The sequence below is a fragment of the Dipodomys merriami genome, unplaced genomic scaffold, assembly GCF_024711535.1.
Source record: "Dipodomys merriami isolate MVZ:Mamm:240054 unplaced genomic scaffold, mDipMer1.0.p SCAF_24, whole genome shotgun sequence".
In the NCBI taxonomy this organism is placed as follows: Eukaryota; Metazoa; Chordata; class Mammalia; order Rodentia; family Heteromyidae; genus Dipodomys; species Dipodomys merriami.
This window is the reverse complement of record NW_027203826.1, coordinates 5,943,428-5,961,726: the sequence shown is the minus strand read 5'-3', so window position 1 is coordinate 5,961,726 and position 18,299 is coordinate 5,943,428. Positions and strand designations below refer to the sequence as shown.

At 42.8% G+C, this 18,299-nt stretch overlaps 1 protein-coding gene across 2 annotated transcripts in view; it reads right to left on the bottom strand.

Moving 5' to 3' along the window:
* Positions 1-18,299, bottom strand: part of CUNH1orf21 (chromosome unknown C1orf21 homolog) — a 302,366-nt gene that overhangs the window by 199,847 nt on the left and 84,220 nt on the right. The window contains exon 1 of one of the 2 annotated variants that reach the window (XM_070034214.1): positions 1,521-1,810. The exons of the other annotated variant lie outside the window; for it this stretch is intronic. The gene's annotated coding sequence lies outside the window, so the exon portion shown is untranslated. Of the gene's footprint in view, positions 1-1,520; positions 1,811-18,299 lie in introns of those variants that run through there. 2 annotated transcript variants of the gene reach the window in all.

The window sequence follows — 18,299 nt, the reverse complement described above, 5'->3', positions numbered from 1 at the left end:
AAACACCAATTGCTTCCTTTGGAAGCTAAAGTAGCCAAGGCCCACTCCACCCTTGTTTGCTTTCTTTTCTTTTCTTTTCTTTTCTTTCTTCCTAGTACATTACAATCCTTCCAAACTCCAAGGTAATTCTTTCTCACTAAGGTAGAAAGCAAGCCCATCCATTTGAAAGAGGAGTAATGAACTTATCATTTCCAGATTGTCTCAAGGGGAAAAAAAAGTCCTGCACAGAATCAATCCATGGTGTGTCAGACCCCTCCCAGGGTGAGTCACGGTGAATGTGTGTCTTCACCATGGTTCTAGTGCATTAGGGTGTCTCACTTTCAGAGTTGCTCCAAGAACTGAACTTAACGATTGTCTTCCAGCCACGTAGAATGCATAAGCTCTGTCAATTTCTATTTTAAAACAGTTTCCCTAACTACATGCAATGGTGCTATCTCATAGGTTATCAACTTCCTTTTGGAAAAAAAAGTCACTTCCCTCTCAAACTGTGCTTGCCATCTCTCAGGATTAATGGGTGTTTACATGGACATGTTTTTGTTTTAAATCTGTGTGACTCTTAAGAGCAAAGAAAGCCACCCCAAATTTTACCAGCCTGCCTGAGCCATTCAGAGCTCTGGAAGAGCAATGAATGGGTGAATTTCTCTAAACCTAGGCACTTCTCACACACGGGGGGGAGGGGGGGGGCGGCTACTGCTCCTGAGGGAGGGGGCAGGGAGGATAGTAGGAAGGCCATTAAACCAGCACACCAAAGGCAGCCCCGGGGAAGACACTTCACCAACTGTCTGCAGTGGAGAGTGAGATCTGGTCGTGTTCAACCACCAAGCACCCTCTCCGGCTACCTTGCATGGGCACGAATAATAAATACACAGAGCATGGCAAAAACAGATGCACCCAAACAAGCCACCCCGAAAGGTCAAAACTTCAGCAAGATCCCGGGGGATCCCACCACCCACATAAACCCATCAGTCACGAGGCAAAAGGGGCTTAGAGACTTAGCCAAGGATTCTCAATGGTGGGCTTCTTTTTTTCTTTCTTTCTTTCTTTTTCTTTTTCGTTCCAGCTCTGCCTGGCAAAGTACAGGGGCTATGGGCAGGGCTCGAGAAGAGCTGGAAGGCTGAGGGCGCAGGGGGGAGGGAGGGGTGCGGGTGGGAAGGGAGGGGTGTCTCACACCAAGCCACCCAGGCCTCGATGTGACGAAAGTCGTCAGCAACCCCAACCGCATCCCAGCCCCTCCACCCTGCAACCAGGCACCCCCGGCCTCTCCCCCCCACCCCAGCTTCCTTCCCTTGCAGCAGCCCCGCACCAGCAGCGGCGGCGGCGGCGGCGGCAGCAGCCCAGCCCGGGCACCGCGCCGGCAGCGCCACGACCGCGGGCTCCCATCCTTGGCTTCCGCGCGGCAGGCAGACACCCCGCAGGCCTCCCTCGGTGCCCACCCGGGATGCCCGGGGGAGCCAAGCCCTGGCGGGCTGTGCGCCGCCCGCACCCCCTGCACCCCACGGCTGGCTGTGGCTCTCGCTTACCTTGGGTGCTCGCGGGGGGGGGCTGAAGGTGGCAAGCCTCCCGCCCCCCGCCCCTCGCCTCCTCGCCTGGGGGGGTTTTTTTCTTGCTCCCTCCTCCTCCTTCTCTTCCTCCTCCTCTTCCTCCTCCTCCTCCTCTTCCTTCTCCTCCCTACGGAGTGTCCGGGTGTCCCCCCTCCTCCCCGCCGCTCCGAGTAAAAGCAGAGAACCCCGAAGCCCGGCCCGCGTGCGTGCGTGCGGGAGGCGGCGGCGCGCGGCCAGCTCTCCAGTAACTGAGCGCGGCGCGCGGCTCCCAACTAAAGTGTGAAAGAAGCGGTGGCCGCGGCGGCCGCGGCACGGACGTCCCCCACCCCCCCGGGAGTGGGCAGGGAGCGAGAGAGGGAGGGGACGGGCGGGAGGGGGGGGGGAGAGAGACGGCGGGAGGGGGGAGGAGACGAGGGAGGAGACCTCCTCGCCCAGTCACTCACTCGAGGGGCGGGGGCAGCCAGACACTCCCCCAGCGCCGGCCCCTCCCTGCGCCCCGCTCCCGCGCGTCCTGCGCCCCTCCCCGGAGGCGGGGCCTGCAAAGGCCGCCCGGGCGCGGCGCACCTTGGAGCGAGGATCGGGGGGCTGCCCGGGCTGCCAGGAGGGCGTGTGTGTATGTGTGTTCCTGTGTGTGTGTGTGTGTGTGTGTGTGTGTGTGTGTGTAGTACGTGTGCGCGCGAGCAAGAGTGTGCTGTGTGTGCGCGCGCGCGCCTGAGCTGGCGGGGCCACCCGAGGGGAGATGGGAACTGGAAGACTGTTGGTTCCTTCCCTGGGCCTGTCATGCGGGGATCCCGGGCGGATCCAGCTTTGTGGGAGATCCGGGCCCAGCGGAGGGACTGTGCATGCAAAGGCACACCCGAGAAGGCTAGACATCCTCACTGCCCCTTTCCTAGGCCGAGCTGGATCGGCAACGGAGGCCCGGGTCCCACCACCGAGCGTCTCCACCCTGCCGGGGTTGCTGCTGCGGCGCGGGCAAGATGAATGGAGCTTGGGCGAGTCCCGAGCGGCTGTGTCGAGAGAGAACGTGCGGGACTCCCGCGCCTTGCTTCCCACCCTCCCTTGGTCTCCTAGAACCCAAGAGCTGAGACCAGGCCTCCTGGGGAATTGGGGGGGTGGCGGGTGGGGGTGGTGGGGCGTCTAGAGAGATCGTCACCCAACACTTCATTCATCCAGTTCAAGTGAACCCTCGGAGAAGGTCAACCAATCCCCTACCCTCTGGGAACGGCTATTTGTCTCCTCTTGCCTGGCATCCTGGGTATTTTCGTGTGCACACTGAATTGATCGCTCCTTGCCGACAGCGTTGGGATGTCTTTTGTGCAGCTTCCCCGCGCTTCACTGCCCCGTCATTGCCTTAGACACGCGAGGAATGTCAGGCTCCCAGAGTGAGGACACCCAGGGAAACAATAGGGGATGAAAGACCCTCTGCAGCCCTCGTGGATTATGCACAGCCCAGTCGTTCCCACATTCTGCCAGGGTAAAGTTGGAAAATGGAAAAGGATCCAGAGCCACGACAAGGCTGAGACACTTGATTGAAAAGCAAATCCCTAATTCAGTTTAATGAAATGAGGTAGTAATCACCCATTCATGTTCAGGAAATCAGCCTTTTGGGTGGGGGGGGGGGGAGGGTATTTCCTTTCCCACTCATTTTCCAACTTGAAAAACTACTGTCACATTCTTCATGAAACTTAACTTAGACTCGATTTGGAAAAAAAATTATCCAGATTCTAGAACGGTTTTTTTTCCAGTGCAACCTGAATTTGTAGTCTAGCCACTTGAAAGGGAGTGGCTAAGAAGGGGTTCGTAAACAAAGAGGGATTTCAATCTGTGTCTCTCAGCCACATCCCAATTATCACAAGCCTAGGGTTTGATTTCTGTCAACCTTTCCTCATCTGTGAACTGAGATGGATATTAATAGGTTCTACCTCCCGAGTTTGTTATGAAAGAAAATGGGAAATAAAATGAGGTGGTAACGTGTGTAAGACACTTCACTTTGCATTGTGTTTGACACTAGAAAGATATCAATAATTAGAAACCAGTATCTCAAGTATATTTTGGTTCTGGTTTACTTTTGTGCCTGTTCTGGGACTTAAACTGAGGCCTTGTACTCCCTAGATTTTTCACTCAAGGCTGGCACTCTGAGCAACTTGAGCCACACCTCTACTTCTGGCATTTTGCTAGGTGATTGGAAATAAGAGTCTTATAGACATTTCTACCCAGTGTTGTTTTTGAACCTTAATATCATTAGATCTGAGACTCTTTGTGTGAGGTGAGGTACCAGTGTCTAGCTGAAAATAGATAGATAGATAGATAGATAGATAGATAGATAGATAGATAGAGATATAATTTTGCTTCTGGCAGAGATTGAACTAAGGGCCTGGACACTGTCCTTGAGCTCTTTTTGCTGAAGGCTGCCACTTTGAGCCACAGTTCCACTTTTGGTTTTAAGTGGTTAATTGGAGACAAGCAGCTCACAGACTTTCCTACACAGGTTAGCTTTAAACCATGATCCTCAGATCTCAGCCTCCTGACTAGCCAGGATTGCAAGTCTGAGCCACCAGTGCCCGGCATATATTTTTAATCCAAAGTTGGCATACCTTTGCTCTCTTTGTATTCCTTCTTACAATTATGGGGTTTACTGCTGAATTTATCCAAATATAATCAGCTCTTCCCTGGAGATTTGAAGCCTGTTCTTGTTGAAAAACATAATATATACATGACTCGTGTTTGTGTGTGTGTGTGTGTGTGTGTGTGTGTGTGTGTGTGTGTGTGTGTGTGTGTGTGTGTAGATCTGTATTTATATTAAAAAAAACTTGGGGTCCAAATGCTTCATTCTTCCCCTCTCCTCTGCTTCCCTCAGCAGCTCAGACCACCCTGTTTGGATGAAGCCCTTCAATGTTGACCTGAGTTTCTGTCCCCTCAGGGCTCATCAGACAGTGGCAGACACTTGATGGCCAGGCTATGAGGATCTTCTTTGAATTGATATCCTCAGAGGTAATGGAAAGCCACCCAGCAGCACTTCATACATCTGTGGATGCAGGCCTGCCCATGCAGCCAGCCTCGGAAACAAGTCTTTAAATTATTCAAGGAACTATGTTTGTTGTGGAGCATTGTTAAACATGAAAAACTCGCCAAGTATAAGAAAAATAAATGTCATCATAATACTACACTCCCCAGAGAAGCACTCAGGAAGTGCTTCACGGGTTTCTATTTTCCTTTCGTTTTCTTATTCCTTTAACAGTCATTCAATCATCAAACATTTCTTAAAACCTAGTAGTTAGAAACCAGACAATTTGCCAGATCTCAGGCATAGATGGCATTGTTTTGTGTTTGTTTTTCAGAGAAATCATTGCTCAGAAGCAATATAATAGTGAGGGCTCAAAATAATCTAGAAAACCCAAGGAAAGAATCATAGAGTTAAATGGACCAGAGGTTGTATAAGGCTTGACACATCTAGAATTCAGGGAGTGATGGTCAATATGTTTTAAAAGGCAAATAAAATGCCTGCGCAATGCAGATATGCATATACTGCTATATCGAATGGCAACTCCTTTGTACTTAAATATAACAACACATATATTTTCAAAATGTTAGGGGGGGGGAAAGGAAAGAAAGAAACAAATACCAAAATACAAAGACATCTTGGAAGGTCATGAGCAACCTTCTAGGTCTTTCAGTATGCCTAGTTATTGGTGCCAGCATTTCTGGATGAATCAGATACTTTGATCAACATTGTTTCCATGTAAAAACTCATCTCCCCTTCTCCCCTGTATGTATGGATGGAAGTGGAAACTCCCAGCCGAAAAATCACACACACACACACACACACACACACACACACACACACGTGCATGCTTCCTCATACCAGCGTGCTCCCCCCCCCCAATAGGGGAACTAAAGACTGGCAAAGTCTACAGAAGAGAAGGAAAGCACAGGAGGGGAGGGGACAAACAGGTTAAGCACCAGGCCCTGGGAGGTGGCCCTGTGCCATTACCCATGCAGCAGCAAAGGCCACACATCAGCTAGGTCAGCCCAAGCTAAATCTTCTAGACCTTTTATCACCAAATTATCTCCTAGTGATGTAATTATTGTGGTGACTGTACCCATACTTACATAAAATTTTCCTGGCCTCACCACACCACTAGAATCTCTGAATTCCATATCTTCTCATGCTATAAATACAGTTTTCCAAAACAATGATATTCTTTTTTCTACCCAGAAAAGCAACATTTTAATCTTCGAAGGTAGCATCAGCTCAACACATTTTCTCTGATTTTTAAAGCTCTTGTTTACATGAAGTTTTTTGAGGAACCTCCATACTGCTTTCCAAAGTGGTTGTACAAGTTTACACTCCCACCAACAATGCAGTAGGGTTCCATTTTGGCCATATCCCCACCAGCATCTGTTGTTAAGATTTCTTGATTATAGCCATTCTAACTGGGGTGAGGTGGAATTTCAATGTTGTTTTGATCTGCATTTCTTTTAAGGCTACAGAAGTTGAGCATTTCTTCTACACATAGAGCTCCCATATGACGCAGCAATCCCACTTTTAGGCATTTACCTAAATGATAAAAAACAAGGCCATATTAAGCTACCAGCACAACTATGTTTATCACAGCATTATTCACCATAGCTAAGATATGGAACCAACCCGGATGCCCCTTAGTAGATGAATGGATCAAGAGAATGTGGTATATAAAATGGAATTCTATGCCTCCATTAGAAAGAATGACACCGCCCCATTTGTTGAAGGACTTGGAAAAGATTATATTAAGTGAAGCAAGCCAGACTCAAAGAAACATAAGTCCCATGGTTTCCTTTATCTGCAATAACTAATATATGTCTAGGACAAGCAGAAGAGGTCAAAAGCTATGCATATTTGACCATATAACCTGATGCTAAGCGAATGAACCCCAAGATAGGGACACAAGTGGTTTTATCTTTGTTGCTGTTCTTTTTAATGTACTTATAATGTACTATGTGATTTTTTTGTTTCTTTGTATGTTCTTCCCCCATGGTACAATCCCTGTTGTCACTGTATTTGATGCCAATGTCCTGCATCTTGTATATACATTTTTCTAATTTTGGGAGGAGAAAGGAAATAACAAAATACTGAAATAAGGATTCAGGATGACCCATTGTAATAATTAGATGTACAAGACAGTATGTTAAAAATGAACTTTACAACTTTTGGGGGGGGGAGGAGAAGGAGGAGTTGGGAAGGTGGAGAGTAAAGGGATGGTAGCGCAAAAACAAAGGAGGGTGTAACAATGCTGGAGAGGAAATAGACTCATTACCTTGCTCATGTAACTGTAACCACACTGTACAGTATCTTTACAATAAAATATATATTAAGAAAAAATAAAGCTTTTGTTTACTAATACTTGGCTATGTAAGACCATTCATAACTCAGCAGACTAAATTTTTTGTTCTATTATTTTTAAGTATATTTATATTATGGATTGAATGTTTCTAGCCCCTGCGAATTCAGATGGTGAAAACATAACCTCAATGTGATGATATAAGGGGGTGGGACCTATGGAAGATTTAAATGAGGTCATGAGGATGGGGTCCTTATGATTCATGAACACCCTCAGAAGATGAGCCAGAGAACTTGTTCGTGTCTACCTCCAAATGAGAGCTCAGCAAAAGGTAGTCATTGGATCCTGAAGGCCATCACCATGATCATGTGCTTCCAACCTTCAGTTCTGTGAGAAATGCATTTCTGTTGTTCAAGATACCCAGTGTGGAACTAAAACATACAGGCTCTCTTTATCTTTGATGGGAATCCAAAAGTGCTGGTTGCTCAAAGACTAAGATGGTAAAAGCAATATACCATCTCCTTATAGCTTCTCATATAAATCTAGATGAATTAATTGTATGTGATTTATTTTTTAAAAGGTTTCCTAATAATCTTTTTGACTAATGAAGTTAAAAAATGCTGGGCACCCATGGCTCACACTTGTAAACCTAGCTACTCAGGAGGCTGAGATCTGAGGATCGAGGTTCAAAGCCAGCCTGGGCAAGAAGTCCATAAGATTCATATCTCCAATTAACCACCAGAAAACCAAGAGTGGTGTGTAGCTCATGTGGTAGAGAGAGGGACAGTGCCCAGGACAAGAGTTCAAACCCACGACCAAAAAGAATTAACGTAGACATAATTCAAACATGGATGAGCCTTGGGTACTCTGAAATCTGTTCTTTTGGTCTTATTCAATGCTGTATCTGTAATATCACTGAATGCTGATTGTCTGCTGAGTGTCAAGTGTAGTCTTCTGTAATTCATAATAACTGTGTGCTAAATTACTTGTCCTCCAACCTCACAATCAGATGGATTCATATTATCTTCCTTCAAATGGAGACACACGGGTGAAATAATTAGTGCCAAGCCTAGTGGCCACTTCAGTTCTCCCTGTCATATGCCAGATGCCACACTTTGTTAAGAAACATGTTTTCTTTTTATTGTCTTTGCTTTCTGCCTCTGTTTTATTCATCCTTTAAGGTCAAGTTCAAACTTGATATTGGTGACCCTAGTCTCCAAGGTTCTGCATCTTAAATTATTCAGAGTATCCTCTTTTTCTTCGTAAAAATTTTACAACCTTCATTATTGAGGACACCTCATATCTTTTATGTTAGCTCCACCATGAAGATCAATAGCTAGAGGCTTGAAATGTGTGTGTGCGTGTGTGTGTATGTTGTAGACCCAAGTAAAGCATCAATAGGTAGTTGTGAATTGAGAGCTGTTTATGTGTTTGGACTATATGGTGTCACTTGACTGACACCAAGACCCCTTCTGAACGATTCAGGCTAAATCAGAGCCCGGAGTTCAAAGTCAGTGCTAACAACTTGCTAATGGTTCTAATTGGTCTTTCACTTGGTGTGAATTACTCTAACCTGCTTTTCTAGATCTGCAAATTACAGCTTTTATACTTATTTTTTTTTCCTTGAGTTTCTCCTTAGGGGATGTATTTTCTTTAATCTCATTTTCAAATGTTGGATTGATAGATGAGAATAGATTGTGCACAAGAGTAACAAGAAGCCATGAACAGGGACCGTTACTCAGTGGGCTGCTAGAAAAGCCAAACAGAGAGAGAGAGAGAGAGAGAGAGAGAGAGAGAGAGAGAGAGAGAGAGAGAGAGAGAGAGAGAGAGAGAGAGAGAGAGAGAGAGAGAGAGAGAGAGAGAGATTGAGAGAGAGAGAGAGAGATTGAGAGAGAGAGAGAGAGAGAGAGAGAGAGAGAGAGAGAGAGAGAGAGAGAGAGAGAAGGGACTGAGTAGTCACCCTCTCAAGATTGCTACTTGCTCCTTTTTGTGTTTGTTTCACTGCCTTTGCTTTTTTGCTCAGATATTAGAGGTTAGTTTTCTCCAGTGGAACCTTTTTCTCCCAGGTTACATGACAGTTGTATCACTGTGGGTATAACCCATGAACCCCTAGCTGTTCAAGTCATCTTGTTCTTGAGTGCTGTCTTCCTGTTCAGTATCTATATTGCCATGGTTCTACTATTTCACATGTTGATCCTGTCTCTTCAATGATCTGTGTGTGCTGTGAGAACAGAGGATCAGTTAATAGCTCCAATGGGACTTAGGCTTAATTCACCCAGTGGACTGAGAGATCCATCCATTAAGTCTTAATGGTGATATCAAATCTAACATCTAGGAATTTCAGCAACTGAGAAAGCCAGAAGAGTGTGGCTGAAAGAAGAAAAGGAGAGAAATGAAAAGAAAGAAAAATGGGGCAGAAACAGAAGAAAACATTGCATTCACTCGCCTGAACATTAGCTCTTTGGAAAGGCCTCTTCTTCCCCTCCTGCCATTCCAGAAAGAGAACCTATCTGGGCACAAACACAGGTAGTTCCCTAAGACAACTTAGATGCAGCCTATAGGACATCTTGGTCATGAGCACTGATTACACTAGTTGGTTCTGATATAATTCTTTTATTACACAATTATTATCTTTTATGATTTTTATTACAGTGATGAATATATAGTAATGGTAGAAATGAATGGGACTCACTGTGATTTTCCATACAGTATACACATAGAAAATTACGAGTTAGTTGTACTTCATGGATTAACTGTATGCCTCCACATTCTTCTACCTCATACCACATCACCTTTCCCAGTGCTTCAAAGTCCCCCTGAGTTTCCTCCTGTCCCCCAACCTCCTTGCCTTTCCTGGTCTTTCGTGACCACTAGTTTCTTCTTCTTCTGTTCTCTTCTACCATATTGACTTGTTAATTTCCTCAAATGAGTCAGAACGTTTGGTTTTATCATCCTGTGTCTGGCTTGTTTTCTTCAATCTCTAGAGTTTATGTTATTACAAATGACAGGATTTCATTCTTTGCTTATGGCTGAGGAGTTTTCCACTATGTGAATAAACCACATTTGCTTTATCCACACATCTACTGAAGGGCATCTAGGTTGATCTCCTATTTGGCTAATCAGAGACAGTTATTGAAAACTCAGGTTATTTTAAGAACAAATGCAAACTGCTTGCAGATTATTCTATAGAAAGAAAGGAAGGAATTAGGAAATTTCAGAACAAGTTTCGAATAGTTTCTGAGTATCAGCATGCACAAGGCAGTTTTCTAATCTCTTCTACATGTTGCAACTCATTTAAGTTGCCCAACAAGGCTGCAACGGGTATTGTTATTATTGTTATCTCTGTTTTCTGGATGCAAAATTCAAGGAACAGATAGGTTAAGGAACTAGGCCACAGTGAAGATGACTCAATTATATGACAGAGCTGAGACTTGGACTTACGCCTGGTACTTAACCACATGCCCCAGAGTGATGTAGGCAATTTACCATGGTGGCTCTGGGTATGAAAGAACAATTTAGTCTGTGGAATCGATTAACTGTTAGACATCTCCACGTTATTGTCCACCTCATTCTTCTATAGACACCAGGCAAGAAAGGGGATCAACAACCTAGGACCATGTTACCCACTGCCTGAATGAAACCTTCCCTCACTGCTTCTTGTCAAAAGCAGTTCATTGAGGTGGATTAAAAGGCAAAAGGGGCTAGAAGGCTTGGGACAAAATAGCTTTACCATGCATCACCACTCCACTTGTATCATTCCTTGGTTTGAAATAACTATTGACGAAGCACAGGTTGGCCATATTCAAAATGCAAAGTGTCATTGGAAAGTAAGGTTAACATAAACATTTCAGATCCTTCAATAATAGCCAGGCTTGATGGTCCAAGCCTGTAATCCCAGCCACTCAGGAGGTGATGGTAGTAGGATTTTTGTTAAAGGCCAGCAGTGGCAAACATTTGGAACCCTATCTGAAAAAACTTAAAACTAAGAACAAAAGGTCTAGGTAGTGTGGCTAAAGTGGTAGAGTGCTTGCCTAGCATGAGGCCCTCGGTTCAAATTCAATATTGCCAAAAAAGTTAAGATGTGGAATTCAAAATGTGATTATTAAATGAGTTATTTATTCCTACTATCCTTCATTAGGTCTTCTGATATAAACTAAACATGAAGGAAAAGACAGAGACTTAAAAATGTGGCAGAAAGAATAGAGAAGAAAATAGGAACAATACTTATTCTGAGTTTATCCAATTCGTGAAGCACTCACTTCAGATATTGAAGATGTCCTCCTATTTCTACCAGTGAATTTCCACTTATTTTTTTTCATATTTACTTAGAGTCAAGGAAGTATTGTTTTAAAATTAAAAGTTTTTTTGTTTTTAAATAAGAGGAAAAAAGAAACTAGGAGAATGTAATGTGTTTAAATCATGATGTTCATCAGAACATAAGGCCTTCATCCGTCCCCACCCCCCACATTCGTTCAAAGGAACTAATTCTGTAGCCAACCTAGAGCTCAGCTAAGATGATACTGCTGCATTCCAGAACATCTGAAAAATACTTGCTAGGTACTTTCAGTCAGTGAAATCCATTGAGGTCCTGGGGATTCCTTTCACAGAAGAAAAGGGCGACCTCAATCTACTACTTGCAAAAAGCAAAGAGGTAAGGGGCAAGAGAAAAGGCTACACAGTGAAATCCCATTCTACTGGCTACTGCAGAGGCTGAGGCTTAGCATCCCGAGAGGAAGGAGGAGATGCTTCCCAGTCCCCTTGGGAAACACAGCAAACAGCAAAGCCCAGAGTGCAGACTCCACTTCAATGCTAAGATCATGACTAAAAGGGACCTAGCTAAGCACAGGCTACTTCTCAAGTGGATGAGTACAATAAAGGGTTCCCATGTGTCAGGGCTGCCTGCCTCTTTTAGAGACCCACAGTGAATTCCAGGATTGCCTTCCCCCTCAGGCTGCTTATCATCTGATAGACCAGTCAGCCTAGAGAGATAAACTTGGTATTCTAATTAGGAATTCTTTATCATCATCATCATCATCATCATTAGTTGCTATTATTATTATTGTGAGGAATGAAGGCTTAATCATCCTAGCTTGAGTCAGAGGGCCCAAGAATTATAGTAGTTACTTTCTGAAACATCATGGACATTTTCTGGAGATATCAGAATGATTGGAATACTAGAATGAGAGATCAGAAATACGAGAATGTCCAAACCTCATAGAACCAACACAGAGCAACCTTTGGAAGCCACTGCCTTGTTCTGATGTGACTCCAGATAGCACCCACCATTCTGTCCCAGTGGTGCATCATCATGATTATGACACATGAAGAAATACTCTTAGCCAGGCATGGAGGGGGTACACCTGAATCTTAACTACTTGGGAGACTAAGGCAGAAGAATCACAAGTTTAATGTCAACCTGGGCAAGTTAGCGAGACTTTGTCTTATAAACAAGCTAGAGAAACAAAAGGGTTGGGGCAGGACTCAAGTAAGGATGAGGCTTGGTTTCACTCTCTAGTACTGCTAAAAAGAAATAAAATCCCCAAAATTTGAATTTATCAAAATGTACACTACTCAAAGCTTAAATATTCTACTACTTATAACTATTTATTTTGCAAAATTTTATACTCTAGGAGCTGTGCACCAGTGGCTTGTGCCTATAATTGTAATTCTAGACAGGAGGCTGAGATCTGAGGATAATAGTTCAAAGCCAGCCCTGGCAGGAAAGTCCATGAGATTCTTATTTTCAATTAACCACCAAAAAAGCCAGAAGTGGAGCTGTGATTCAAGTGGTAGAGTGCTAGTCTTGAGCAAAAAAGCTCAGGGACAATACCCCAGGCCTGAGTTCAAGCACCCAGGACCCTCACAAAAAAAGAAAAATATTTTTGTGCACATTGGTTCACAATGACTATCCTTGGCAAAACAGAAATGTCTATAAAATTCCCAAAGAGAAAAATGAATACATCACACATAATCTGATAATGGTGTGATAAACCTACAAGTTAATAATGAAAGAATTTTTTTAAAGCCACAGAAGTTTTAAAAACACTATCTTTGGAAAAGGTGAAAACTTCAAATACATGAGAAAGAATAGATTATGCCATAAATAGTGTTGGAAGAGACTGGTAACAATTTTTTAAAATAAAATTAGATTCCTACCGTGAGCAATACATAAAAATAAATTCCAGATGGAAGGCAGTTTGAACATGAAAAGTAAAGCATTATTTGTCTCTTATGTAGGATCAAAAGGAAGTAAATTTTTATATAATACCGAAATAAGCAAAGTTTATCTATGTATGTAGCAAAAATGAAAAGACTGATTTTTAACATATGAAGCAATTATTTTGAAAATACCTAAAGTTGGAAAAATGACACTTTGGCATAATATTTATAATATATTTGGAAGATAGATAGTTTGCTTCATATGTAAAGACTTCTATAAAGGAATAAAAAGGAAAATTCAATAGAAAAGTGTTTAAAGATGTGATGCATAATTAATACAAGTAAAAAAGTCCTGTTACTATTAAAGAAATATATTAAAATAGGTTGTGCATTTATAAAAATATATTATTTTGCATTCACTTATTTGGTAGAGCTTTTGAAATATTGTTATCTGAGGAAGGTTTAGGAAGACAAGTATCTCCTACCTTAATAATAAATGAATGATGACTGCTACACATCAAGAGCATTAGACATTCTGTATCCCTTCTGGAAAAGTCTTCTGAAGCTGAACTTAATGCCCTTCACTTAGGCTTTTTATATCACTTAAACCAGCTCCTACCTATGCCTCAAGACAGAATTGGGCTGCAGTCCCTTGTGAAGCCTCAGGCAGCGACTGCTTCCGGCACTGGTCTCAGTGTTCCTGAATATCTCAATGTCTTTTCCTCTTTGTGTGGCAATTACTAGTCTCTCCAGCCCTCACTACCGTGAGAGCTTGTCCAGGGAAACCATGGTCCCTCAGCATGCACCAATGTGACAGCAAAAATTGTCCACTCAGAACACCTGGCTGAATGAATGGCCCACGGACTTTGGCCATGGGAGCAACGATATTTATTCTGTTGGGAAATAGAGGAAATGTTTCTGGCACTTTTCCCATGAAAGCCATAGCGGTCTTACCATAAGCCAGTAAGAGTAAATTCTTTTATTTTTAGTAAGTTTTTTTATTGTGAAAATACTGTACAGAGGGGTTACAATTACATGGGCAAAGTAATGAGTACATTTCTTATCAAGCATTGTTGCCTCCTCCTTTGTTTTTCCCCTACCATCCCTTCCCTACCATCTCCACAACTACACTCCTCCTCCCCCCTAAGTTGTAAAGTTCGTTTTTTGACATAGAGTCTTGTACATCTCATTGTTGCAATGGGTCCACTTGTATCCCTACTTAAACAATTTTTTTCCTTTCCGCTCCCCAAATTATACCAATATCAAATACAGCGAAAACAGGGGTTATACCGTGGGGGAAGAGTAAATTCTTGAAGGCATTCATTTATTTGATTTTAATTTGGGCTAGTTGGTTTTCTTTTAACTTTAAAGATGTACCATGAAGACTGCTATGGATTGATGTGGTTTGGAACTCTCGCGCCCCCCCCCCCCCCCAAGCTTAGGTACTGTAAGCCTGATCTTCAGCAAGGTGATGCGGAGGTATGGTATAACCTTAAAGAATTGGGGCTTACTGAAACCTAGTTAGATAATTGGGGTTAGTTCTCATGAGAGTGAGTTGTGACAAAAAAGAGAGAGAGAGAGAGAACAAGACTTCCCCCTTTCCAATTCCTGCCTTCATGTCTCAACTATACTCAACTATGATCCTACTTGCCATGAGGCCTTCCCTAGAGCTTTCTTTATGTATCACCCAGCCCTGAGCATTTTGTCATAGCAATAGGAAACAAATAACCACAAAGACTACGTGTAGTTGTCACCACTTCTGTTTGTTGTGTGTCCTGTCAGTCCTGGGGTTATGAGCTCACCCTCTAGCCCCATTTTCCTCTGGTTACTTTTAGGATAGGTGCTTGCTTCCTACATGTGTACATGATCCTGAGCCACCTTTCATGGTGGCTGGGACCACAGCAGTGCACCACTACATCCAGCTTTTTCCCAGTGGATGTGGAATCTCACAGACTTTACTGTGTAGGCTGATCTGGAATAGAAATCTCCCAAATCTCATCTTTCCATATAACTTTAAAGACAGGTGTACACCACTGCCCTTCCTCCCCCTGAATTGAATTTTTTTCTGTCTGGGATAGTCTTAAATGATAACCCTCCCATTCTCAGGTAGCTAGGATTACAGGCATGAGCCACTGGTACCAAGTATACTTCTAACTTTTAGAAGAAAAATATTGGGAAGAAAGAAAAAATTAATAACATTTTATTTAATAAAAAATTTTAATAACATTTTCATATTTTTGGGGGGCAGAAGGATACGTCACTCAAGCCATATAGCATACCATTACTAAATGCCATTTCTTCACACTTTCATTCTCACTTGTCTTAGCCAATCTTTTTCTTTTTAGCATAAACTATTGTCACTCACTAATAGTTTCAATAGTTCTCACCATCAGACAATTTTTACCTCCTAGGAAAGTATAATCCAATAAGAATAGCAAGTATAAAATTTGAATTTCTATTATTCCAGGCTCCACCCTCTCTATATTACCAATGCTGCCTGTATTTGTTTTCTAGGATTGCCTTAACAAATACCAGGAACAGCGGCTTCATCAACAAAGAATGTGTTTTCAAACAGTTCTGGAGGCTGGAAGACCAAGATCTTGAGTTGTTGGTATTGTTGGTTCTTTCTGAGCATTCTAAGGAAGCAGGTGTTCCTGGCCTCTCCCTTAGTAGTGGATGATTTCCTGGAAATAATTACTGTTTCTTGTCTTGTACCAATGTCACTCTGATCTCTTTACATAGTGTTCTTGTGTCAGGTCTGTTTCTCAGTTTCCCTTTTTAAAAAGCATACAGCCAGTCGCCTGTTTCCAAAGAAGGTCATAATGTGAGGTATTTGGGGGGGGCACCGGGACAATTAGAACTTCAACTTATAATTTGTACAGGGTAACAATTCAATTTAACCTTCCCAACGACATTTTACAAAGGATGAGACACAGTGTCACTGAGACCTAGTGAAAATAAGTTATTAAATTAGGTCAACAACTGTTAAATATGGCATTCAAAACATCGTCTATTAGACTCAAAAGTCCAGACTTTCATATATAAGCAAAATACTTTATCTAGAGTATATGTTTTATTTCTTGTAGCCTTAGTAAATATCTGTCAGCTGATTGTATCTGGGCCTTTTCACTACTACATGATGATGTGTCCCTTCTCAAAATATTTACTCAGCGGCTGCTACTATAAGTCTTCCAGGACTGAGTTTCAAAGATGACTTGAAACATGGGCCAGGCTTCGGGGCACTGGAGATTTAATGGAACAGAGATATGTGTAAGCAAGGCACTATTTCATAAAGAACATTACATACGGGTTGGCCAGAGATCCAGACAACACTGTTGGGGTGAGATTAATACTAATCATTGGAGTCAGTTCAATTATTTTGCATCCTCCTGTGGATGGCCAAGGACTGCAGGGAGTTTATTTAATATGTTTCTTTTGCTCCAGCATGCTCTACTCTTTTATGGAAGTCCTGCATGTGTCCCATCCTGTGAGGAATACATTTCTAAAGTAGAGTTGCAGTCAGAAAAGCCCAGTCTCAGCGTGATGCTCCTTTCTCCCTGTGGAGGTCATTCAATCTCTCTCAGCTAGTAGGATCTGCCTCTTGAGACATGTAATCCTAGCCCCCCTTCTCAGAGACAGTTTCCACAAGAAAGCAAGAGGATGTTTTCTTCCATGCCCATGCTTACCCTAAATGTCATAGATCTGCCCTTCTCTGGGGGAAAGGTACAAAGGACAAGGTAAACAAAGCTAGTCTTCTTGATCTGCTACTAAAGTTAGTCTGCTGGATGAGACATTTCCAAAGATGGCATTTCTTCAAAGGTGCGTTGTACACAGCCCATGGCTTTGAAGTTGTCTGATAAAGTAATCACTGTGGATCGGACATAGGTGCATACTCCTCTCAAAATATATGCTCATGCAAACAGAGAAAGAGAGAGAGACAGAGACAGAGACACAAGGAGAAAGCAATGCATCTGAGACTTGTAACCAACAATGATAAAAATTTTCTGCACTTCAAAGAAAAACCTTCCAGACGTAAAAATATCTGTTTTAAACATTTTCAAAGGATTGGGTCACATCGTTTGGAAACATTACGGAGAGAGCAGGCATAGACTCAGAACAAGAGTGAGAAGAGAGGATACTTTATTCTTAAAAAGAGAGCTACGATGCTTTTCACTGCGGTTTTCAGTTAGATGCAGCAGAAAAAGATTGGTTGGTGCTCAGGTTTCTGTCTCAAAAATAGAACCTCAAAGATTTCCAGTTCCTCTAAATCCTCCTTGTCCTTCCTTTTTGCAAATTGAGTTTACTCAGATGTTTATCCCACAGCTATTGAAGGCCTCTCACATGGAAGCAGCGAGCTTACAGAGAGCTTGTAGGGAGCTCAGTCAGATGCTTATGGTAACGACAGTCAAGAATAACAACAGCAGCAACAACAAAAAGCATAAAAACGATACATGGAAAGATGGGTCCTACATTATGTCAGTATTCAGCATGGATGGGGCTTTATGTGTGAGAATGACAGCTAGAAGTGTTTAGTGACAAACAGCCTTGTGGCAGACAGAGTGACATCAGTAGAGAGAAAAGTAAGAAAGGAATGAGTAAAACAATCTACCCTCCTCCAACAGAATCCCCTTCCTACTCCTCCACTCTCACTCCTACCCCCAGTACTAACACACATGTTCTTGGAACAATCAGATACTAGCTGTAAGACAAGATTGTTTCATATGTGGCTTTATGGCTAAATAGGGCCCATGGATATTGATATTCCTGGGGCTAGTCCGTCTGACTCAGGTTTACACCAGTGCCCAACTTGGTTCTCAAGCCTTCAGCCTTGGATAGCCTATGAAATTAGCATCTGCCGATGGCAGATTGTGGAACTTTTTGGCCTCCATAATTGTGAGCTAATACGGCAACAAGTTATCTATCTATCTATCTATCTATCTATCTATCTATCTATCTATCTATCTATCTATCTATCTACCTATCCATCTTTGATTCTGTTTCTATGGAGAACATCGATTAATGTACAGTCTGGTGTGTGGGCTTTGGGGTAAGATACATCTCCCATTGTTGTAAGATAGCCACAGTAGGTCTAGGTACAATAACCTCACTATATTATATCTAATAACTTAAGAAGTAACATCTTACCGTATGACTTTAGGTCAGTGGTAGAGTGTATTAACCTGCCATGTAAAAGGCCCTAAGTTCAAAAACAAAAAACACAGGAAAAAAAACATAAAAATTTAAAAACTCTTTACGTTCTTTATGAAAAGAGAATCTTTTT